Source organism: Protopterus annectens, chromosome 2.part2 (assembly GCF_019279795.1).
Source record: "Protopterus annectens isolate FY-2018-M chromosome 2.part2, PAN1.0, whole genome shotgun sequence".
Taxonomy (NCBI): Eukaryota; Metazoa; Chordata; order Ceratodontiformes; family Protopteridae; genus Protopterus; species Protopterus annectens.
Window position 1 is genome coordinate 942,456,481 of NC_056730.1, and position 25,405 is coordinate 942,481,885.

General features: G+C 38.6%; 1 protein-coding gene across 2 annotated transcripts in view; it reads left to right on the forward strand.

Annotated features, from left to right (window-relative positions):
- Window positions 1-11,214: 11,214 nt before the first annotated feature.
- VCAN (versican) overlaps window positions 11,215-25,405 on the forward strand; it is a 401,734-nt gene continuing 387,543 nt past the window's right edge. Inside the window, exons 1-2 of one of the 2 annotated variants that reach the window (XM_044064259.1) lie at window positions 11,215-11,542; window positions 21,932-22,008. The gene's annotated coding sequence lies outside the window, so the exon portion shown is untranslated. The remainder of the gene's footprint in view (window positions 11,543-21,931; window positions 22,009-25,405) is intronic. The other variant, XM_044064260.1, reaches the window with a different exon arrangement.

The window sequence follows — 25,405 nt, forward strand, 5'->3', positions numbered from 1 at the left end:
ACAGAGAGATTAAATTGATCAGTCACAGCATGAAGTTATGGGAAAGAGTAGTGGAAGCTAGGTTAAGAAGGGACGTGATGATTAGTGATCAGCAGTATGGTTTCATGCCAGGAAAGAGTGCTACAGATGCAATGTTTGCTCTGAGAGTGTTGATGGAGAAGTACAGAGAAGGTCAGATGGAGTTGCATTGTGTTTTTGTAGACTTAGAGAAAGCATATGACAGGGTGCCTAGAGAGGAGTTTTGGTATTGTATGAGGAAGTCGGGAGTGTCAGAGAAGTATGTAAGAGTGGTACAGGATATGTACGAGGGTAGTGTGACAGCGGTGAGGTCTGCGGTTGGAGTGACAGATGCGTTTAAGGTGGAGGTGTGATTACATCAAGGATCAGATATGAGCCCTTTCTTATTTGCAATGGTGATGGACAGGTTGACAGACAAGATCAGACAGGAGTCCCCGTGGACTATGATGTTTGCAGATGACATTGTGATCTGTAGTGAGAGTAGGGAACAGGTGGAGGAGACCCTGGAGAGATGGAGATATGCTCTAGAGAGAAGAGGAATGAAGGTCAGCCGGACTAAGACAGAATATATGTGTGTGAATGAGAGGGAGGATAGAGGAATGGTGGGGATGCAAGGAGTAGAGGTGGCGAAGGTGGATGAGTTTAAATACTTGGGATCAATAGTTCAGAGTAATGGTGAGTGTGGAAGAGAGGTGAAGAAGAGAGTACAGGCACGATGGATTGGGTGGAGAAGAGTGTCAGGAGTGATTTGTGACAGACGAGTACCAGTAAGAGTGAAAGGGAAGGTCTACAAGAGGGTAGTGAGACCAGCTATGTTATATGGGTTGGGGACAGTGGCACTGACAAAAAGGCAGGTGTTAGAGCTGGATGTGACAGAGTTAAAGATGTTAAGATTTGCACTGGGTGTGATGAGGGTGGACAGGATTAGGAATGAGTATATTATAGGGTCAGCCCAGGTTGGTAGGTTTGGAGACAAAGCCAGAGAGGCAAGATTACGTTGGTTTGGATATGTACTGAGGAGGGATGCTGAGTATATTGGGAAAAAGATGCTAAGGATGAAGCTACCAGGTAACAGGAAAAGAGGAAGGCCTAAGATAAGGTTTATGGATGTGGTGAGAGAGGACATGCAGATGGATGGTGTGACAGAGCAAGATGCAGAGATCAGGAAGAAATGGAAACAGATGATCCGCTGTGGTGACCCCTGATGGGAACAGCCGAAAGACGATGATGATTATTAAATAAATCTAAACCTTTCATTGTGGCTGGTATTTTAGAAAATATTTAACCTTTGAGAGTACTTGCTTTTATTTAATGGCACTGTGGCTCCACATTCCTGAATGTCTTACTACTTGGTTAAACACTACCATTTGTTTAAATATTAATTTTAATAGTATAATTGGGTACCCTGGTAAGAGCCTTAAAGTAGACTGGCTTCAGGTGTTCTGGTGGCAGTAAATCTACCTTATAGTCTGGGTGGAAGAGGCAGAGCATGTAAGCTGTGCCAGCCCTTCCCAGTTGTGTGTGTGTGTGTGTGAAAATCAAATCTCAAAGACAGTGTTTGTGACAGCTATTTTGAACAGGGACACTGAGAGCATTGATTTCATAGACAGGGTGGTGGAGAACTTGGCTTGGAACAGTCTTATTTGGGGCTGGGGAGAAAGCCCAGCCCCAGGACTGGATCATGCATTCCCTGTGTGCTCTTAAGGGAAATTGTACTTGGTGCAGAGGGCTGCATCTAAAAATACTGTGTGTGTCTATTTTTTTCACTGTGAATGTTCCCCACTGGTGTCAGTGGTGAGGGCTGAGGCTCCTTGATTAGTGGCCCAGAGGAGGAATGTCACAAAGGGTTATATGGCAGTGAAAGTACAGAAGAGATCAACCAGAATGATGAACAGCAGAAAGGACTATCCCAATGTACAAAAGAAGAGGCATTGGCACTTAAACTGTAATTCCACAAAGTGCAAGGATCATTTGCTGCAAAGACAAACAGAATAAGGATTATGATGATACTCTGGAGTGGAAACACTTTGGAAGTGAAATGAATAAGCACCATTTCCCCAGACACGGTTTTGACCGCAATGATTAATCATTGCAGGCTGCCTCTTTATGGTGAGTTACTTAATATTATTAAAGGATAGGTGCTGCGGTAGCGTTGTCGCCTCACAGTAAGACGCTGTCCGGTTCGATTTTCAGCTAGAGCGTCTTCTGCGTGGATACATGCGTGAATGGGCGTACCTTCGTTGAAGTTTGTGCGTCGGGCCTGGCAAGCCGGTACGTAAAAATCAACTGCCAATCATTAGCGGACCGGAGTTCCGCTGTGGCGACCCCTAACCGGGAAAAGCCGAAAGACACAAACAAAGCATACAGCCCATATAGTAAATATGCTTGACAATAAATTCACCGGAAGCCTTTAGTTTCCACCTCGGTTATTACAAGAAGTCTGCCAGTGTACAGCAAATTAGAACGAGTATGTTTAATACCTTTGTGTCACAGTGCATCTGCACAAAATCCCCGAAAAGCACGTTTGTTTGTGTCTTTCGGCTTTTCCCGGTTAGGGGTCGCCACATAAGTTGATAATTATTTTGTTGCATTTATTTGTTGGTGCATTTCTTTATTTGATTAAATGCGTTAAATTGTCTATGTCTGCGAAATGTGCCGTTAAAGTTAGAATAAAAAGCCAGTCTATCTGTACAAAGAAGCCACTCTGTATGCTACATAATGACAGGACTATGTATACCGGGGAATTCCATCATAATGCGCCCAGTTGTTGGTACTGCAAAGGACAATACGTTATATTACCCCATTGCTCTCGTGAGAACTGCTGAGAGCAGGAATGTAACCAGAATGTTACATTTTGTAATCAAACTTAATATTGCTGTCCCCCTCCTATCATTTTACAAAATGCACTCAGCCCTCAAAATGCTAGCCCGAGACGTAGAGAAAAGGAACTCGCTTTTTCAGCTGTTATGATTTACATCCATAAAAAGCCATTTAGACGTGTATTCCTTTCTCACTAGCATTATTTGTAATTGTATACGTCTATACTGTAAATATTTGCATATTCTCTGCTTTTTGCGCATTGAAGTAATAGATGTACAGAGAAAATATACTCATTTAAGTATACTGGGTATGCCTATACCCTCAGCTGAGAGGAATACTTTGAAGAAAGGTTACTACAGCATTATTACCACAAGCTTCTAAAAATGTGTTCTGCCACATATCTCTTTTAACTGCGTCTTGGCTAGCCCTTCGTTATTCTCAATGAAACTAACATTTGCTTTGACCCCCATATCTTAATAATTATCTTGACCTTGTAAATGTGCACTACTTTGAAAGAAAACGAAATCGAACGTTACGAAACAAAAGGCGGCAGGCACAATGCTACACTGCATTGCTACAATACGATTTTCCCCTTACTTACGGAAACAAAGAGAAAAGCTCAGAAATGCAGAAATGTTGATCTCTACTGCTTCCTTGTGTTTGCTTGGTGAAAACTCAAAAAGAGCCGAGGTCTTAGATCTATCATGCAATTTTCAAAAAAGGTAATACTAGCAGACACTCTGAGACAGAAGGACCAAAAGTATGGACAAGTTCTAGATATTGCTCTTACAAACTTAGAAAGTTGATGGAATAACATGTTTTGCATTAGTATGAATTTTTTGAAGGATATGAAGACTGAAACAGCCATACTTTTCTGACTTTAATCCTCAATGATTTGTCAGTGATTTGCAGAAACCACAGTTTTTAAGAAACAGGTGAAAAACATGAGGCAAAAATTTGGACATCCTGCGAAAGTCTGTACAATTGAGAGGTAAGGGCACTGCAATGATTACATGTCCTTTTTTAGAGTCCTGGGGACATCCGTGCACTTTGCCCGTTTTGTGATCTAAGAAAACAGGGCAGATACCCTGAGCTTTGCGTAGTGAACCAGGGCAGCTGCCCTGAACTTTGCATAGGGAACCGGGACAGCTGCCAGGATATTTGCACAGGAAACCAGAGCAGCTACCCTGAACTTTGCACAGGGAACCAGTGCAACTGCCCAGAACTTTGTATAGGGAATGAGGGCAGATACCCTGACCTTTGTACAGGGAACCAGGGCAGCTGCCCTGAACTTTGCATAGGGAACCAGGACGGTTACCCCGAACTTTGTGTAGGAAACCAGGGCAGCTGCCATAAACTTTGTATAGTGTGGTAGCTGCTGGCTACATGTTTATGTACCATGCTAAGTATGAGGCCGTTCAGAATGCAATTCGACTAGTGATGATGGTAAACTATAAATTTTAGATCTAAGTTTTTCTTTGTCTTTTTGAGGACTTCTTAACGGCTGGGTCACAATTAATTGTAACAGCAGAAAACTGTTTGTCCTTTGAAGTTTAGTCTTGTAAATGAGTTAGAAAAAAGCACACAGAAACGCAATCTGAACTCTGCACTGATTACCAATAAATGAATGCATATATCATATTTTGTATAAAGCTCTTTAAATATATCATGGTACTTTTCTGCCTTTAGTTTTGATGACAGTTTTGAGGGCTGATACTTTCCCCGGCTGTTTTTCTGAATAGAGCAGAACCCCCCCCCCCACCCCCACACACACACACAGACAAACCTTTCTTCTTCCAGGCGTGTTTGTTGCCCATAAGGTGTCGTTATCTTTAACAACTTCCTAAAAACAACCCCTACTGACTGACTACATGTTCTTTTGACTTAAACCCTAAATGCATGCAGGACATAATACAACTTCATGGGGGTTGGTAGGTTAGTAACTGCTCAACTGTCCCCAATTTTGGTTAAGCATATTGTAATGTATAGGTGACATTCCACTTCAGCTTAAACTCTGTATGTATGCAGTATATAAGGCAGCTCTATGGGGAATGGGTTGCCATACCTCTATTTTCAGTTGCTTCCCCTTTTTATTCAAAAATTTGCTAAAATCTATTTTTGCTATTTTAATCCCTCCTAAAGCTGACAATATTTGGGGGGTTGACAGCTGCATCATGATGTCATACTATAGGTCAAGTTCCAACTTTATGTATGTATGCATGCACCTTCATATCAATCAGAAACTCACTTGATGCCCATCAACCTTTGTTAATAATGATGATAAAAGTATCACAATCAAAAATTCATTAACTTTCGGATATCTAGGCATTTAGCTTGACCAGAACCTCAGCTTTCAAATCTACACACACACACACACACACACACACACACACACACACACACACACACACACACACACACACACATAACACACACACCAGAAATAAAAAGTATCCTCACCTTTAAAAATCATCAAGAGAAGCTATTAGCAAAGGTGTGCCTTTAGTCCAACATGAATACAGCCTTCCTATCAGAGAAAATGGCCACACTACAAACTACTTCAAATAAAATATTCAGATTCATCACAAGCTCTCCTCTCAAGAACATTACTGCTTCAGTTTCACTTTCAGTAAAGCTAGATGGTTTCTAGTAAAGTAAAGAGCACAACTCCCACTTGGTTTACTTTTCAATCTAAAAACATACTATCCCACCTTGCAGCAAAACTCACCAGAAAAAAAACTTCCTCCTATAATCTAATTCCTATAACCACCCAAACAGAACATAAGCAATAAAATGGAAAATTATTTCTCCACCCTCTTGCCATTGACTATTGATATCCCACAAGGATCTATACTAGGCCCCTGTACACTGCTACAAAAATGATACCCCTAGCTCAATATGTTGATGGCTCAACCCTACTCTGCCCTGCCAAAACTTTCTCAAAACCCCAAGACCTTACACAACAGTCCTTCTTGTTGTTTGAACCATGGTTAAATGATTCAGAACTACTTCTAAACCATAAAAACAAATTGCTATTCTTTACTCCAAAACACATATCTACCAAAACAACACTACTCAGTTTAATCTCTGCCAACATCACTGTGATGGAACAAGTAATCACACAAAAATTACTGGGTATCATCACAGATGACCAGCTAAAATTCAACCAGCATGTATCCCACATGGTTGAAAAAAAAACTTATCAACAGCAAGGTAGGTAGGTGCATTATACAAAGTAAAACCCTACCTCACTGACAGAGCGACGTGTATTGCCTTTCTACTTTCTTGCTGACATCTCTCCTCTATGCTGTCCCAGTCTTCATTAAGCTTCGAGTCTCACAACTATCTAAATTTAAGTAATGTTTAATAAAATAGTCACATTTGTAGTAAAATATAATAATAGAACACACCACTGTCGAGCATTCAAATAATTAAACTGGTTAGAAATTCCACATCACCTAGCACTCTCTCTCTCTCTCTCTCTCTCTGCTAACAGCAATGCTTAGTCTTCAATGTAAGCCAGAAAACTGCCCAGCCCTTAACAAAAATACAACAGAATCCCCCAATCAAATATTATGATCTAGAGAAAAATCATTAATCACTATAACCAAATCATCTAATGTTGCAGGTGGCTCTCTCTATTCAAATAACACAGCTAAAGTATGGAACCACATCTCACCACCACTGAAATCCATTCAGAATGTAAAATCCACTAAAACGTCATCTCTCAATTTAGAGGCTCTACTCCTGTATATCCCCATTATAAATGCCATTGTTATCTTCCTCTTGACATATCCTAAACCATTCTCATCGCTCATAACCCTTTGCTGTGCACCAATACACCAATCATATTACTAGCATCTCCAAGCCATATACACAGTTTTATGATACTGCTGTCCATCCCACCTCTATACTTTTAGTATAAAACGTAAGATAGTCATATATATATATATATATATATATATATATATATATATATATATATATATATATAATCTATGACACTGCTTAATACCCCACCACTTGATTATAATAATAACATTTTCTGCCCTTCCAAGTACTTCATTCACTTCCATTTGTTTGAATTTCTAAGCACTAATCACATGGTCTGTTTGACAAAACTACTACTACATCTTTTCACATGCTCAGTGTTCAACATTTACTAAACACATAAGTATCTTTTATACTGTAATAGTTGCCTTTATTTCATATGAATGTAATTTAATTAGCAAATGTATGTGTAACTGTCAGTGTATATTACTTAATGCCTGTCATGCAATTGCTGAATGTCTGTTTAAAACTATTTGTAATAGGTTGGTGCTTTTTTCCTCTGGGCCTCTGCTGAAAATGAGTTTTTCACTAAACTAAGTTGGACAAACCTGTCAAAGAAAAGCAAATGTAATAAACAAGAACTAATTGACACATCGGTCCTGCTCTGCACCCTCCAATAAACAAGCTGCACTCATAGATACACTGGGCCTGCTCTACACCCCCCATAAAGCTACATTCAACAAATCATGTATTTTTCAGTTTAAGCACCTAAACTAAAGGAATCTCACTTTTTTCATTTAAAATGCCCCTTTCTCTTACTTTAAATTTAGAACACAATTCAAAACGGGTCTACTTCACATAATCGAACATCCAAAAGCTCGACTTTCATATGGTCGAGACCATATGATCAAACATTTGAATGTTCGACAATGTGAAATAAAAAATAAATAATAAAATAAAAAAATGAAATACTGCTAGCAAGCCCCCCTGCACCCCCCCCTGCTATTTAAATATACCAGCTCTGAGATGGCACTACAATGCAGTAAAGGGAAATCTTCCCATTCCACCCTCTATGGAGATCCCCATTCAGACTGGTCGAGCTTTTAAAAGTTCAATCCTATGGTCTCGGCCATATGAAAGTCAAGCTTTTAAAAGTTTGACCATCTGAAGGGGACCCTTCAAAACACATCTCCTCAAACAAGCTTAACGTGTATGCTTTCAGCATATAACCTTACTTTTCCTTTAACAGCCTACCCCCACATCTTAAGATTGTCGAATACATTGTTTTTTATTGGTACTTCTAAATACTATGTATATACAATTATTTTCTCTTTATGAGTTGAATGTAAGACCTGTGAGTTAATTTATAACTACCATGTAAACACTACACAGGACATTCATCTATTTCTAGGTGAAGCTTGTTTAATTCATTCTTCTTTTTTTCTAGGTGAAGGTGCGTTAATACTCAGTTCTCCCAAATTGTTAGTGATTTTCAGTCATGTATGTTAAGAAAAAATATATGCATATATATGTGTGCATGCATACAACCAAAAGACTGAATCCCAAAAGAGTGAAAATTCAAAATACTGAACACATGTTTAATGCAGGGGGCAAGCCGCACCCCCACACCCCTTCTGACTATATATACCAACTCCAAGATGCACAACATCATTCAGTATTGGTTTTTCAGTCTTCTGAAGTAGACCCCTATATATATATATATATATATATATATATATATATATATATATATATATATATATATATATATATATATACATGGTTACAATCACCTCGGTTGTGCCTGCAATTATTGAATTTCACTGAGATCAGTACACTCTGGCCGCGGTGGTGCAGCGGTAGCATTGTTGTAAGAGGTTCTCCTGTTCGATTCTTGGCTGGAGTGCGGGGAGTGCCTTCTGTGTGGAGTCTGCATGTCCTCCCCGTGGTTGGGTGGGCGTTCAAAAGACATGTGTAAATGGGCGTGCTTTCGCTGAAGGTTGGACGTTGAGCTGGCACCTTGGCGTTCGTGAAAATCTACTGCCAATCATAAGCGGACCTGAGTTCCGCTGTGGCGACCCCTAACCGAGAAAAGCCAAAGGACAAACAAACAAACTGAGATCAGTACATTACCTGGTTACAGTAAACAAACAATAAATAAATATATACGCATGCATTGCTCGCACTGGCAGATGAAGTAGTCTCCATTCAAGAGGAGCTGTCAGTTTATGCACTAGATCAAAACATAACGAATTATGTCCATGTACAGATTTGTGTACTCATCTACATAGCTTTCAACCAATCAGGGACAAATGTCAACAGAATCAGGAACAAATCCAGAGAAAATCAAGGACACTTTTAAATTGTTAGTACAATTAAGTTGAAACATTGACAGAATAAGTTAAGGTGAATTAATTTACATATTTTGAAGTTAAAGAAGTCTACAACCCTTAATTATTGTCAAAAGTCATCCATTTTAGGAAGGATCAAGAGGGACAGAGCTAAAAGTTGAGTCAGAATCAGTGACAGTTGAGAGGTATGCTTCTATTAGAAAAGAAAACCCCCAACCCCTTTTTTAACGATCACGTGGTGTGCATAAATTCAGAATGTTTATAAGGGCTGCTAAACACGCTCTTTTCTGCACATATCTCGGAAAAACGGTGGGATTGGGGAATCTAACGGCAAAGAGGGTGTCAAAACAGATTTTGGCAAACCCCTTACTGTGACAGTGGGTACACCAGTGGTTAAAGAAATTTAAAAACGCAGCGTGTGCTTGTATTGAGTAGGCAGCATACATACAGTGAACAGTTCAGACTAGAACCCAGCACCAGTGAGGAGCAGCCGCGCACCGCTAAGGTAAAGTATAGACCCTTGAGAAATTAAGGATATTACCTTAGTATGGACAGGCCACTGACCTGCTGTATGTTGGACTTTAGTTAACCAGGATATAAACTTCTCCACATCGTCCGTTTTCAGCTGCGACTTGGGAAAATAGTAAAATGTTTAAAAATGAATATAGGAACCTGGCAATGTTATACGGAGCATGTTAATGGGCTAATTCAGATTAGACGCATTTACCTCAAAACTTAGTCTGCTGGGGTTACAAAGAATGGTAGCAAAACACAAGGGCCGTTTTCACTATCAAATGTCAAACATGTCCCTTAAATCACTGTTATAAAAAAGTCTGCCTTACCCAATAAAACCGATTTGAGTTTATCCACATGCAAACAAATGAGCGTTTTGAAGTATCAAAGCTGTCTAAATTCTATAAATTTCCCTATGCTAAGAAATATGCACAGTTATAAGTGCTGACAGATTCAGCTAGGCAAGGAAAACGTAGCAAGTTAGAAAATACAAAGATGAATATTCCCAACAAGGACTGTGTTACATGCAATTTAAGCGCTGCGTGTAAAGACAAAGCAGGACGGGGACGTTTTATACAGGAATAAGTACCTTTTATGAAAGGATGCAGTCCATACCAGTTAGTTTGCAAGAAATCTGGACAACGCCAAAAACGGTGTGTGTGTGTGCGTGTGTGTGTGTGTGGGGGGGGGGCGCTAAATGCACAAAACGGGTAGATTTTAAATATTGCTCTTATAAATCAAAAATTGCTAGAATAACAGGTTACGTGTTAGCATTTCTTTTCTGAAATATATGAAGTTCTAACCTTAAATGTCATTATTTAGTGGCCTAAGCTCTCAATGATCTGCCAGAAAACCACAAACTGTAAGATTAACAGACCAAAAATATGAGGTAAAAATAGGGACATTTTCAAAAATCTGGACAGTAGAGACAGATTTAGGTTCAGAAAGAACGCGTTTTATTACTGGTTCGGAACTTTGCACAAGGACATTTCTTCCGTTTTGTTCAGAGCCCTTACAAGCACTCAGGTTTAATGAGAGGTAATAATACTCAGTTAAATGTGTCTTGTCTGCATTTTGCCCTCTTATTCCTGGCATCTCACATCACTAAAGACTGAAGAGGAATAACGGAACAGTTGTAGACAAGGAGTGTATGCAAGCACTCCCAACGTATGCAGACAAAGAGAAAGACCCACATTTTCTTTTTAGGATTTACTTTGAAAATCTACTTCAAAATATTTGTTCAGGTGAGAATGCACCTCTGACACACACTCTCACACACACACACACACACACACACACACACACACACATGTACCTTTCCCCACCTCTTTCTCTCTGACACACAGACACACACACACCGTTAAGCAAATCCATTTTTTGTAAGGTTCAAATCCAATATAAAACATCATTCAGAACCTATCACAGTACAGTACAAAAACTGAAAGTCGAGGTCTTGAATTTCCATTTTTGTTCAGAAAATATTAACAGTCAAAATAAACAGACACAACAAAACCTTTAGCAATCAGACTAGGCAAATGATATTTCAACGAGGTCTGGTCATCTGCAGGCAGCAGAAGATGGTTTCAACTTCCCCATGTGTTTGAAAGGAAGAACGTGAACATATGTTGAGCAGAAATCTCAGTTTTGTTCGTGTCATGTCGAACCATGTCTTTACATCTTTGGTGAGCTACCCGTTTGTTCAAACTCTCTGCGGGGTCCGGGGAGGGAAGATGATTGTGCCCCTCCTCCTCCTCAATATGAATGGGGGTGGATTTACTGGATACAGTCGGCAGTATACCCGCATTGAACTTGCAGCCAAGCTGAATTCATACTTCTTTCAGTTGGGCTCTGTCTGCTGAAGCACCACCATCTACAAGTGGTCAAGTAGTCTTCCTTTGTCTGTTTTGTGCCAGGGAATAAGTCAGGAACAAGTAAGATATCCCGGCAGCATCCTTTATCTTGGCTTGGGAATCAAAAGGATTTACAGCTGCAATCACTACAATAATTGGAACTAGAAACGTACTACCAGGGGTAACGTGGGAAGACCTCAACAACTGCACCTTAAAAAGGTACGATACTGCACCTTTTGGTAAAACAGGCATGTTTTTTTTTTTCCTTTGCATGCAGGACATCACTTATGTGAAACAGCCAGGATAATTTATTTACAAAACGTCATCAAAGTGCCACAGACGATTCTACTGTTGGATTCTTTTACCTATTAGGATACTGCGAATGTATATTTATTACTTCTACAGTTCATGCCACTTTACACCAGTGAGTATAAATAACCCATTTTCACTTGCATAATATTCAAACTTTTGTTAAGACTTAGGATCTTAAGGGTGGTAATACTGTAAAGAACCCCATGTAGTGAAACTATGTGGACATGAATCGTTTGTTTCTGCGGCATTTGTAAACTGGTAGCAATGTATAAGGGGTCTCCTTCTGGACAGGATCAAGAGCAGAGCCAATTACTTCTATAACATACAATTGACAGCGGCAGATTATATATAACCACAATTCAAATAGTGCTGCACTCGTCTCATCTCATTTTAAGAGCAGGAGGTGAGGTAGAGAAGATGAGAGGAGAGGACCACAGTTCCTAGAAAGCAGCATTCCAGCGCTCGTACTCAAAGGTTTGCTCACAGCTGACAGAGAAAAAGTAGCAGGCAGCAGGTCAACAAAGGGGGAGACAAGAGAAGACAAAAACTGCATCTCCCCCTTTTCGCCAGTGCCACACCCCTATGGTCGTTTTATGCCACTGTTAAACAGGACCATCATTTGTGCTTGTTAATTGTAGAGAATCGGGGAATTGCTTATGCAGTTTTCAGATGTTTGCCAAATAATAATAATACTATACAATGAACCATTTGCTTGAGTCAAGCTTCCACTAGTTAACAGCGAGAAAAAGGTAGACTTCTTTCTTGCCTTTATAAGAAAGGCTTATAGTTGGTGAATTAAGAGTACGCTGACATCCTTACTGTAGATTTTTCCAGCCCCTGTCGAGTAAACCAGATTGCTATACAAACCCGGTTAAACTTCCCACTGTAGGGTGTGTAAACGTGAGGTACGGACCCTCGGGTACTGGAGAAAACAGGAGAGACTCTGACACTTTCATCTTTCTCATCATCTCGCCTTCTTTTTGTATAATATTCTTTCTTCGTGGCGAGAGAGAACGGCAAGACGAGTTTCTCCCTCTCAAGGACTTGGCATTTGCAAGTGAATTGCTCTAGCGTCTGTATCGATTTCCTATGTAGGTACTCCAACTAGAGTTGCCACCTTTTCAAATGCCCAAAGTGGGACATTTTTGGTACAAATGGCAGTTTTTGCAGGCCGAAACATACCTATGGCCAGTACAAAGGACAGAACTTCACTTTTTTGCCTAAATAAGAGCTTATCCTTGTAGCATTTTAGTTGCTTATTCTGTTTCTTATAACATTTAAGTGTTTCAGATACAGAATAACTGTTTTATGCAACTTTTACATAAAATATAGGAAATAATTTTGTCCTAAAATCTCAAGACATTTGCCATTTTTAATTCTTTTTGCAGGACACAACTGCCCACAGAGGGACTGTCACACGTAAAGTGGGACAGGCGGTAACCCCACAGCAAGACGTTGTTGCATTCGATTCTCAACTGGAGCGTCTTCTGCGTGGAGACATGCGTGAATGGGCGTGCCTTCATTGAAGGTTGTGCGTCAGGGCTGGTAACTCGGCACGTAAAAATCCACTACCAAACATTAGCGGACCGGGGTTCTGCTGTGGCAACCCCTAACCGGGATAAGCCGAAAGACCCAACAACAACATATTTTCGTTTCTTTGTGTATTCGTGCTGTGGGTGAGAGCATCATTTTGTCTTCATTGAATATAGGACGGTTAGTCTTATAACTTTAATGGGGGCGGGGTGTAATTTTGTATTTCAGAAATGCCACAAGTTCTGGCTTCGGACGACAGTCCTTATTTAGGCAGTCGTGTCCTTTGCTAACATTTCTGTAAGTGCTGCAGAATGCAATGTTCTGGTCTGGACTTAAACACTTGAATATGGACAAAAGAAAACATAAATTGTGATAGATTTTACTGGTAGAAATGCACCCATTTTTTTGCATCGATTGTGGGCGTGTTTGTACTGAAAATCTCAAATTCCTATCAACTGGTACCACTTTTGGTAACTGAAAAAGTAGCAAACTCAATTTCTGACTGAAGTGGGAGCACACTTCTCAACTGTCCCTGATTTTCAGAGACGTCTCTGTTTTTTACTCAAATTTTAGCTCTATCCCTCTTGATCTCTCCTAAAACTTGTGACTTTTGGATACAAGTTGGTAAATTACACTTAATAAATAATGACAATAACTTGAATTATATATTTCTTTTACTTTAGAAAATGTATATTGATCCATTTCATCGTATTCTGTCGTTGTCTCAAGTCAACAGTAGAAATATTAAAAAAAATCCCTGCGTGTCCCTGATAATTTCTGGATTTGTCCCTGATTCTGTTGAGATTTGTCCCAGATTGAGAGCCTTGAATGGGAGTTTTTGCTAGTCTCATAGCCTCTCTTTCGTTTTTCTCTAACAAGCAGCAAGGCACTGCAGGGTAATTTATTACTAGGAGAAACGTAGTGGTATTCCCAGTGGTATGGTGAGTCAGGAGAGCAAAGGATTCTTTACTTCCATGAGTACCACCATTATCTGACCTCTCAGTCTGGGTCATACACGATCGCAACTGAAATAGACTGAAACTGTAAAGTAACTTACAGTTACACACAAGTTACAGCTGCTAATTTGATATTAACATAGCAATAGCAAAATAGTGAAGACAGAGCATCCAAATGGATGCTGAGGGCATGTCTCAATTTTGTGAAAACATTAAACTATGCCGCGATGGTACATCAGAAGCGTTGTCGCCTCACACCAAGATGTTACCCTGTTCAGTTCTCGGCTAGAGTGCCTTCTGTGTGGAGTCTGCATATTCTCTCCCCGTTCGAGTGGCCTCCGAAAGACATGCGTGGTTGGGCGTTGGGCTGGCAACTCGCCACCATAAAATCTGCTGCTAATCATTAGCGGACCGGAGTTCCGCTGTGGCAACCCCTAACTGGGAAAAGCCGAAAAGACCGATAACATCAAACTACAAGTTTCCATTTCTTTATGGTAAAAGAAACAGAAAGTAACATTTCCTTGTATGGGATCCGATGTTTAGCTGGTGAGTGACTACATATGCCACAGACTGAATCTGAAAGTTTTTAAATATAAAATTCAGGATGCCTCCGCCTGCAGTCTTTATAATAGCCTCATAATTAACATGTAAGATAATACGTTCTGCATGACAGATCACTGCTTTATTCGTAAAAAAACAACCTTTTTGCCTTTGGCTGTGATTTCCCTCATTTACACGTTTTCCATACTGAATACTCTCAGCTGAATCAGCAAAAAACAATGTGCCTTTGGTGATAACTAAGCAATTTCTGCCGGGAAATTTTGAGTTTAAAAAATAAATTCTAAGTCACAATGCCATAGTAAGACAGAACGTTGCAAAGTTAACAATGGGAAAATGGAAGTCTTTTAAAGGTTCCCCCAAGGAAACCCCCACCCATCTGTGAAATGTGACTCCTCCAAATGAAATGATTTGGTCCTGAATATATGAATTACTTTGAACATCAGCCTAACAACTACCGAGATGTAAAACTGAAAAACAAAAACAATTATGTCCTCTTGGTTAATTATGCAAAGAATATAAGACAATTGAGTTTTTCAACTAAAGTGGTTGCTTACTACCACTTCTGGACATTGATGTTTGTCCAGGTAAAGTGCACAAAATGTTTTAATTGCATGCATTTGTTAATTGGATAAATCCGTCCACTAAACACAACCCTTTTGCAGGCGGTGCCTATTAACTATGATTAAGCGATTTGCTCAGGGATGGAAGGAATCAAACCTCTGTCCTTTACTACTGAAAATAGTTTCAAGCTTTGCTTTTGTGAGGCAATTACCAGACTATTGTGGTGGTGGTCTGCTTTATTCCTCAATATATGCATCGCCTTTTAAGCACACAGTTCCGGAGTAAGCACCAGAAGCCTTTTCACAATGAAATTCGACCAGTAGCTGTTCCTGACTACTGCTACACATATGACTCGCTCTATATTCCTGAAAATGTAAATCTAGCTTGTTTGATTTTAAAGAAGGAAAAAGAGGTTATATTATTAACTGCATTCCTAAAAACGGTTACTTATGTAAAGCTTAATAATTATTATATATTGCTCTAATTTGCAGTGGCCTAATTAATAAACATATTCTCATTATTGTTAATTATAATATGAAACATTGCTTACAGGCTATATTTTAACAGAATAGATTTATCAATTTTATCTGACTTTGTTGAAGGTTAGCTGGAGTATCTGTTCTAAGACATCTGCTTTGTTCCAGCTGCTTGATCTTATTTTGGCTTTGTCTAAAAGTGTTGTATGTGCAATGTGTGTATGTGTGTGTGTGTGTGTGTGTGTGTGTGTGTGTGTGTGTGTGTGTATATGCAAATGGAAACAACTTTTTGCAGCTCAGGATGTAGTACTTCTTAGGAAGATCAGCTGTGGAGTGAGGCGGATATTATAGTTATTAACTGATTCCATGGACTGCAGCCAAAGAAGTAGAGCCTTTGCACTGATACTGGCAAGTAGGACAAATCAAACTTAAAAAAATAAATAAGTAAATATTAGGTCACAGGACTTTTTAAATGGATCAGCTTGAGCCCTTCCTGGCTAGGCTGGCATGTTAGTATGTTCACAGGTACGCATGATGTTAGTAGCTTGCATGGACTCTGTTTACCTAATCACGTCATTGAATGAATTAGGTAGAATTCTGAGGCAAAAAGGCCAAAAAGTCTTCACATTGAGAGTAAATTGCTTTGTTCATCTCCTATAGAAAGTGGGAAGAGACTGTCTGGCACTTTCCTTGTTGAAACTACTTTTCTCTTTGGAGTTAAAGAAGCTTAAATTTACACAACTCAGCCACAGCATGATTACATAGGGCTTTTCATCTGGGCTGTGTTTCTTCTGCCAAAGTCCAAATGCATAAATCATGTTAATCTGGGCAGTGTGCTTTGGAAAATTGTGCTTTTCTTTAAATTCTCTGAAGAAAAGGCATATGCTTGCTTTATATTCAAAACAAGTGTCTGCTTTTCCTCTGAGTAATGCCAACTTCGGAGGTAATTAGCATTTAGTAATGGGGATATTGCATACCCTTCAATAAAAGCACTAATTTCAGCATATGTCTATCCATGGTCTTCTTTGTGCATTTGGATTGAAATGTTCATTATTTTTGGGGGGAAGACCATCTTTTTTATTTAAAATATTGAGTTATGATCCAGTTTCCCTTGACACTGTTTCTTCTTCTTTTGACTTTTCTTGGTCAGGGGTCACCACAGCAGATCACCTGTCTGCTCATGAATGGCAGTAGAGTTTTTATGGTGTTGAGTTGCCAGCCAGGTGCTCAACCTTCCACGGAAGGCACACACGTGCACACACTCATGCCTAGGGCCAATTTAGTGTGTCCGATCCACCTACAGCATGTCTTTGGGAGGAAAATGGAGCACCTGGAGGAAACCCACAGGGAGGACATGCAGACTCCACACAGAAGGCACCCCAGTTGAGAACTGAACCAGAGAACCTCTTGCTGTGAGGTAACAATGCTAACCGCTGCACCACCGTGGCTGCTCCCCTTGACACTGTGTCTAGATAATGTTAAAATGATTATCAAAACAGTAATAGCGTGTCATTTTGGATAGAATTCAAATTGCACTTTTCTCATATTCTAATGATGGAGCAGATGTACCTGTGTAATTTCTAAAATACATCTTATCTCCATCCTGTATAAGTTTTTTTAACAGTTAAAAAAGTATTGTCTGTTTACACACTGATGATAATACCCAGAGTCGCCATAGCTAAACTGAAGATAAAGATGACCTTAAGGAGGAAAAAATAAAACTGATGGGACCAAAAAGATGCATTGTAATTGAATGAAAGGTTTGCTGTGTGAATCTGACACTTCATATATTTATGGTAATATAAACCCAGACAATTATTAACACTACCTACATGACTGCTCTGTGTGACTTTGTTCTTAAAGGCCACTGAATGTTCAAGCAAGCCAGTACTCCATGGGGAAATGTAATCATACCAGCAATCTCTTTTAAACAGAAGTCAGTATATGCTGCAGTACTTATTTTATGACACATCTAGTGCCCTGAATGAATTAATATGCCTTAGTGCTTCAGGGACTGTTAGCTTATTACTAAAACATTGAATATCCTGTCCCTTTTCACTGCTAGGATGTACATAGATAACCAAATTGAGGGACTATTCTTTACAGATCTTAATACATACTTGCTGCCTTTTAAATTCCTTTGCTTCTCCTTCATTTTAAGATTTGAATATTGATCTTTCTAAAGCTGAAATGATTTATTTCAGTGAAGTAGTTGGCATGCTTTAGGCTCCAGCTGACACTTATGCATGGGTTGGGACACTGCTGAAACAACCAGATATACCTTTTACCTGCTGCCTGGCACTTATTGCCGAGATCTAAAGCTCTGAGCTGTCAGTGAGCTGCTTCCTCTGCAGAGGGTACAGGGTTTGATTCCTTTCACCTTTATTTGCCTCATTATGACTGTGACCTAGTCACTTAACCAGAAGTGCTCCTGGGTTGGCTCCCAAAAGGGGATACATTGTTAGTGGGCTTACCTGGCTAACAAATTGGAAGAAAAAGACCAATTGCCTGTCATCTTCAGCCCCTATATGCAAGCTAACACTATTCAGTGCTTAAGTGGAGATCAGTGTGTATATCATACATGGTAAGAACTATGCCGCCAAGATAATGTTTATGTAGGTATTAGTCCACATTATGAGGCCTAGTCACCTTGTTGTAAGCTCTTGTGGTTGGTAAAAGACAAAAGCTATGCCTGATGTCTGTTTGGAATGGGAAACCTGAAAAGATTGTTACAGCAGTACTGAAGGGATTAATTTATTGTGTCTACAGGAATTCTCATATCATCCAGTAATACACTGCAATGTTTTTGTTAGCTCTGTCTCACATGGCCAGTTTTACCAAATGAGCAAGATCAGAGGCCTACAGCCTAAAAGAGAAATCTTCCTTAATCTCATGGAATACATTCCCTGTCTTTGACAGAACTAAAATCATAGCATACCATCAGATGTGAACATTAGGTAATTGTTAATATTGAGTTTTTGTCTCCTACAGGGTTATTTTGAACTGACCTCTTCTCATCTTGTTGTTTTGTTATTTTTATGTATGATGCTTAAATTAAGCATCTTAACACTTTTAATAAAGAAGTTATAGAAAATAGATATGGACTAACTTATACAAAGGATCAAAAATTAGTTCCCTGTTAGGTTCAGTCAGAGCCATTTGAGGAAGTGTGCTTAAAAACAGACTTATTCTAAGATGAAAGAATTGGATTGCGGCCGAAACAATCACATTTGAACAGGTTTATATCATCATACTGAAGTACAATGAATGTACTGAAACAAATTATAGTGAAAACAGCTTAACGATAACACCCAACATCATATTGAATAATGGCTTGTAATGGATTCCTGTTGAAAATCCAAGGACCACCACTGTGATTTTTTTGTATGGAAGTTTTGAATGTGATGAAGATATATTTTACTAAGTCCAAGATTGTGGCATCTCTGAGTATTCTCCTTAATTTGAGGAATGGTGATTTCACAGGTAGTGTATATAATAAAGAGGTCATGCCCATATGGACACAGGGGAATACCCCAAAACAATAATGGCATTATAGAAAGTTTCAAGATTTATTGTATTTTTTCGACAATCCTCAAAGTCGGGACTCAAAGTTACGAGTCTCACAGTTTCGGTAGGGAGCCCATCAAAACCTCTGTTTTTGCAGGAAGGATAATTGTATTTATACTGCTATTGCCAGTTTCTGGAGTTTAGTATGATATTATTTTGGTATGCCCTGCTCAAGACAACAACATTCTGCTTAGACTGGATGAAGACTGTTTTACTTGAATAACTTGAAGGCAGGGAGAAAGCCTTCTGAGTGTACAAATCCAACCAGAAGCATTTAAAGGTGCTTAAGTAGATCTTCTATAGATAACTCCTAGCTATGCATAGACATCCTGAAAAAAACAACAAACAAAAAACAATATTCCACCACTATGGTTCTCATTTCTTCCTGGACACTCAAAGTATAGGCCCAGATCTTAAGACAAAGAGATGCATGAAGCACTTGCTTTTTAAAATGTACTTACAGAATGTGGTTTTACAAACGTTTTGTCCTAAGACTATTTCAAATATCAGTATCTCTCCACCTTTCTATTGACACTTTTTATCCCCCCACTGTCCTATTGTACCCCACATTACTCACTGGTATGCAGGTGTTTCCTTTCTGTAGTGACTAATAATCTTGTAAATACACATTTTAGAAGCCTGAAAATGGAGAATGTGCCCAGCAGGCAATAAATTTACCAAATTACTTGTACACCGAGTTTCCTAAATGCCGTGTGCCCTAACTCTTCTTGGTATGTACAGTTACACAGCTGATAGACAGTGTTCACAGTTCAGATTTTTATGCCAAGTAGAGACACTACTGCATATATGCATTAAATACCTATAAACTGACTGTGTCCCCTCAGACATGAATTTGTTTGCTGCCATGACTAGATTCTATTCTTTAATACTACATTCATATGCAGCAGATAACCTCAATGACATCTCCAAAAGAAGGGAAGTTTCTTTGGGCTACTGAGCATACCTTTCAGCTGATTCTTTCAATTTAAACGCCAGCCAATCCCACCTCTCTGGTGCTGCTGTTGGATGCATTGCCATTGAACCAGTTGGCAACAGGCCATCTCTTTGCCTTTAGAGTAATGTCACCACATCAGTTTAGCATAGGGGATATATGAACAGGAGTAAACATACTTAAACAGATTACAAAGTCTCTGGCACAATGATTAATGGACAGCAGTGAGAAGATTTCATAAGAGGCAACTGCAATCAATCACATGGCATGTGGATCTAAGTAACCCAGTGCATAAGGTCTGGGAATGCAATGCTGGAAACATCTCCTAAACTCCCCCATTCGTATGCCTTCAAACTCCTTGGTATACTGCAGATATGCTCTCTGCATCTCTCTAGATGTTAAGCCTCTCTTCCCTGGCTAGTAATATCCTTGAGTGGAGAACTTGATGGCTCTTTAAGTCTTCTGTCCATCCCAAAAACTGACATCCTCTCTTATTCTTTCTTATTGCAAGTCATTACAATTACACATATTATAATGTTTCTGTATACCTACTAAAATTTATTGAAAGAGGAAAATGTAACATCTATAGGGTAGTCCAAAATAAAACATGAGGCAGAAGTGGCAACGTGGAGTAGAACCAAGACATGAATTAAATAAAACAAGGCTGTTGGATAAGTGTCTAGCTGTCTGATTTTTGATAAAGTCTTCTGTATTGGCAAGGACTTAGAAGAAAAATATAAATGTCCAGTCCAGAAATTGATATTCTCTCTTTTTCTTTCTTATTGCAAGTCATTACAATTACATATAGTACAATGTTTCTGTATATCTACCAAAATTTATTGAAAGAGGAAAATGTAACACCTATCGAGTAGTCCAAAATAAAACATGAGGCAGAAGTGGCAACGTGGGGTAGAACAAAGACAGGAATTAAATACAACAAGGCTGTTGGATAAGTGTCTAGCTATCTGATTTTTTCCTTAAGATTTAAGCTATTGAGAGAAATGTTCTCTCTCCTAAAAGGTATATACAATTTGACTTCCAACTTAGGCATACATTGTTTAGAAGCTTATAGTCTGTCACTGCATTAGTATAGAGAAAGCAGTACGCTACCTCAATATTTTGCCTAATGCTGTAGTCTCAAGTGCATTTTCTCTAAGGTTTATCATTTTGCGCTGAAAAGAATAAGATTGAGCTGTATATGTGTAGCCCTTGGTAAGTGTGGTGGCAGGACACAGCCATTCTTTCTCTGTGCTGGTATGTTGCATTCATATTTGTCTTGATTCAATATAATTGGATTTAGTGGTCCTTTCATGTTTGGTTATTTTCATGCAGCATTAGAGATACTGCATGCAGATATTAATTTAATTGGGCTCCCATTGTATATTCAAAACCCTATTGTGCAACCCGCAAACCTCTGAAATATGAGCTACTACTAAGGGAAAATATGCATTAAGTGTAAACTTGTTGTAGGTCAGAGAATTCCCTGATTCTTTCAGGTACAGCAATTTTGGAGACAGTATATTCAAGAAGAGGCGTATGGGGATATAACCCACCACATCGGAAGGTTCTGAAGGGTTTGTACCCTACAAAAATGCTTTTAATACATAACAGAGCATTTTATACCTCTCTTTCTCTTACATGCATAAACTTGTACATACTTTATTACAGAGTTTCTTAATTTGCATTGCAGGAGCTTGACTTCCCAAGAAGGGCACCATATTCTTCTTGCCCCTGTTGAAGTGTTTTCATACCTACACACTCACAAAGGTAATTCTTTTTTTAATTTTTGCTTCCTGTCTGACATACGTCTGTATGGAGTGAACTTGAGTGTAAGAAGAATGACTGGCATGTAGCACCCTCAAGAGGTCAGTTAGCATAGCACATTTGATCTTAGTAGGTGGTATAACACTACTATTTAATTTTTACAGTGGACTGGTGACCAAGCTGTGATCTCTGGATACTGACATGAAAATTATTTTGCAATGTCAGCTGTTAGAACCCAGGCAATGCTTAACCATGTAAACACTGCTGGATGTCTTGCTGAGTTCATCCATCTTTTTGCTTATTTATGTTTCTCTTCTGGATCTAAGGGATACAATCATCTTTAGCTTAATTGGTATTAAAATAAATGCAAAACGATATAACTTTTGTTGTTCAGTCACTCAATTTACTTACAATGGGGTTTCTAATTAAAAAAAAAGATTAAAATGCATTTCAGAGCTCAGTTGTAAAAACCATGACATAATAAATATTTAATTTAGCATACACAACTTGTATAACTGATGCAATTACTGAATTCATAAATACATAAGTCGGAGTCCATTACTATATAATTAGATATTTAATAGTAGAGTTAAATAACACATGTAAAACATTTCTGGTATAAAATACATATCATCTTTTAAACAATGTAAAAAGTTAGCTTGAATGAATTCTCTAGAAGTCCTGTCCCACATGGTATGCAAATCAGTCTTCTATTTAATTAGTCTAAAACTATATAAGCATATGTAACATCACCTTTTAGAAATGTAAGCACACACATACACACACACATATATATCTATATTTATATATAGATATAAATGTGTGTGTGTGTGTGTGTGTGTGTGTGTGTGTGTGTGTGTGTGTGTGTGTATATATATATATATTAGTAAAACCTATATATATATATATATATATATATATATATATATATATATATATATATGTGTGTACACATATGGATGCACAGCCTTTAATGTGGGTCTATATTAGATCACCAAATGCTTAAAAGAGCGAACGGTGATTGATCGAACTTATGTAAGCGAAAGCTTACAATCTCGAACTGTCAGAACAGCGATTTTTTTCCTAGGGAAAAAAAATCGCTGTTCCAAAACACATACACACAACACAAGCACACCAAACAAACACCAATCCACACACATACACCTAAAATCTGACACCTAACCCTACACTAAACTATACACACACCACTAACTATCCACTTACCTTAACCCAAACCCTAACCCTAAGGTCCATCACTATTGCACACTCACTTCACCCGCTCCCTAACCCTAGCTCACCTAACCCGCCCTAACACTCACATCCACACAATCACACACTTACTTGAACCCGACCCGTAACTTTCCACCACAGCACTGAAAATACCGAAGCAACAGAAACGGACAACCAAATTCTTTCCCTAGGAAAAAAATTTGGGTTTCTGTTGCTTCGATATTTTAAGCTTTCACTTACATAAGTTCAATCAATCACCGTTCGCTTTTTTAAGCATTTGGTGATCTAATATAGAACCTTTAATGTCTCTTTTCATCAGTGAGTGAAAACGTTGATACAGCTGATTGCAAATCAGCTGATCAAAATGACCAGATTTTTACTTTATGACTTTATGATCATGACACAGTGGTTATCAGCAAATTTGTCCTGATTTTGTATAATTTATATATATATATATATATATATATATATATATATATATATATATATATATATATATTTATACAATTAACAGCATGGGTGTGGAGGTGCAGGTGGGCTTTCCCTCCTGCAAAAAAAAAAAAAAAAAAAATGTTTTTTTCAATTTTTTTGATCCTTTGTGGATCAATGTTTTTTGGTTGACCATTAGGCATCAATCATTTGTGGATCGATCAATTTCTGTCAACAAAATAAACTTTGCTCATATTCAGCAGGATTGAATAAATTAAACTTTTCAGTCCCTCCAATCATTTTTAATTCTGCAACAGTCCATATGTTTATCTAGCCTATTCACTAGTCAACTGTATTTCCAGTGTTTTGCAGGACTTTTTATTTGGAGAATCTGATCTTTCCTTCTAGACAGTCCTTTCACTGCAGGTTCATTTAGAGACATCATTTCAGTAGTCTCTGATTTTTTTTTTCTCTTTCACTCTCTCTCTCTGTCCAACTGTTAATGATCAAAGTTTTCCCTTTCAGTTTTCCTGAAGCAGTACTGGTTGTGACACTTTTCATTGCCAGCATTCCTGAAACATTGATTTTGACATATTTATCTCATACAAATATCAGTGATTTCTCCTACTCAGCTTATCATTTTCTGCATGGTCTGCACTGGGTCTTGGTTCAGCTTGCAGACTTTCCCATGACATTTGAATTCTTAAACTGCTTCTAGTCTGCAACATCTCATCATGTTCTGTAGGTTCTATCACAGTACTGTTTATGTCTCTGATGAATTATTTCTAGCATTTTCTTTTTTCCCCCACAGGCATTAGCAGTGTGGATGAAGTAGGTAATTTGCTTTCCAACCTTCTGCCAGTTAACAGTTGAGCTGTTTAGATGTCGAGTCCCTAAAGTAAATAATTCCTGTTTTCCCAAATTGTAGGATAACAATCCTCATATTTTTGTTATTGTTGTTTATCATGAAATTCTTTACTGTTTTATTTAGTTCTGTCATTTGTCCTTTGGATTGAAGTTGGTGTGGACCAAGCATATGTGTCTGAATTCTCATTCACACTAATTTCTTCCTGAGTTGTGAGTTGTGGATCATTGCCAGATATTAGTCAGATATATCCTGCTTAAAATGTATAGACTTTAAGTTATTAACATCACTTGTACTTGTCAGTTTGAATGTTTCAGGGAACTTACAATAATAATCCCCCCATACATGGAATACATGGCTTGTCTAAACTGGGAAAGATCTGTGACTACTTGGCTTCAAGGACAGTCTGAAACTGGATGGTCTATCCTCTCTTCTGTGGGACTGTTTTGATGGTATACATTCCATTTAGAATAGTTGCTCTCTACGAGTTGATATTCATGGCCAAACTATTACTATAGCAATAACCCACACCCAGAAGTGGGTTATTGCTATTATACAATGACATTATTTAAGAAAAAAATACTTTTCTTAAATAATGGCATTGTATAATGTCTCCTTCCTGCCCTTCCGCAGCTGTCTGGTATTCTGCGGCAGTTCTGATGTACTGCGCATGCGCATGCCTACGCAGTATATCAGAGCTGTGGGCAAAAGCAACGGAGAAAGCAAGATCTTCGTTGCTTTTTAAAAACTGTTTCGCTATGTTAAATGAGTTTAACATAGCGAGACAGCTTTAAAAAAAGCAACAGAGAATATCCATTGCTTTTTAAAAGCTGCCTGGTTATGTTAAACCCATTTAAAATAGCGAGACAGTTTTGA